General features: G+C 42.2%; 1 protein-coding gene across 1 annotated transcript in view; it reads left to right on the top strand.

Annotated features, from left to right (window-relative positions):
* TEKT3 (tektin 3) overlaps positions 1-1,197 on the top strand; it is a 24,015-nt gene that overhangs the window by 11,472 nt on the left and 11,346 nt on the right. The gene's annotated exons all lie outside the window — the stretch shown is intronic.

Raw genomic sequence — 1,197 nt, forward strand, 5'->3', positions numbered from 1 at the left:
GTCCCCCTTCTGACACTCACGTTCCCTTCCCACTTTTAAAGTGATCCCCAAGTGGACTGTCTCCTGCAGGGATGTTTACCCCCAAGGCAGCCCCCTCTCCTGGCTGTCCTATGAGAAGTACACTGCCAGTGATCAACTTGGACTTCAGATTCTTTAGATGTGAACCTGATTTAGACCCCATGTCCTAAGTGGTTCCCATGAAATGCCTCTTACTTGGCTGGAGGTGAGTTGGAAGCCTCTTCCCCTCCTCCCTGGATGATGGGAGGTGAGCTGGGATCAAACCACACACTCTGACCACTTAGCTCTTTAGAAGGCCTCTTGGGCTCCCAGCATGGATTCTTACCATCTCTTATGGAATGTCAGGATACAGAGCATCTGTGATGGTATTTTGGTCACTGGGGCCTGAGCTAATACCTCTAGTCGACAGTGAGAGTCTTGTTTAATGTCTTTTACCAACAAGCCCTACCAATGAGCAAACAGGTGTCAGCAGTGAGCCTGCAGCCTACGGATACCCAGTGTTAATTAGCAATTTGCCATTACTCTTTCCAGCCTTCTTCCACACACATATAGATTTGAATTTTTAAATAGTAATATTACACACATGTTGTTTGCATAGTCTAACTTTTCAATAACGTTGTGAAATAAACATTCTTTTATAAGTTTGCATGCTATATCAATTAGCTTTTTAATGTACCATAATTAACTTTTTTTCTTTACTTTCAAAAATTTAGGTTGTTTCTAATTTTTCAGAGATTGGCATAAATAATGCTGAAACGAATATCCCTACGTACATCTTTGGGTACATTATTTCCTTAGAATAAATTTCTGGACGTGGCATTTTTGGGTTGTGTTGCCTTTTTACCCTCTAGCAAGGTTGTACCAATTACACATTCTCCCCTGCAGGACATGAGGGAACTTTTCCTAAACCTGCTTGTCGGCACTGCAAATTATCGTGCTGTTTGCTGTTCTGATAGAAGTTTCTCAGTACATTGTGCTTTTCCTTGGTACTTCTCTGACTACTCCTGAGGTTGAATATTTTTTCATATACTTATTGTTTGGGCTGGTGTGACACATTTCTAATGAACACAACCCTCCCCTTCATTTGTCCTTCCCACTGACACCCTCGGCCCCACCAAATTGGCAGGAGAGTTAGCTTAAGTGTTGGAGTTATAGGAAATTGGTTAGCAGTAAAAAAGG

The sequence above is a fragment of the Otolemur garnettii genome, unplaced genomic scaffold, assembly GCF_000181295.1.
Source record: "Otolemur garnettii isolate 467f Iridium unplaced genomic scaffold, OtoGar3 scaffold00046, whole genome shotgun sequence".
Taxonomy (NCBI): domain Eukaryota; kingdom Metazoa; phylum Chordata; class Mammalia; order Primates; family Galagidae; genus Otolemur; species Otolemur garnettii.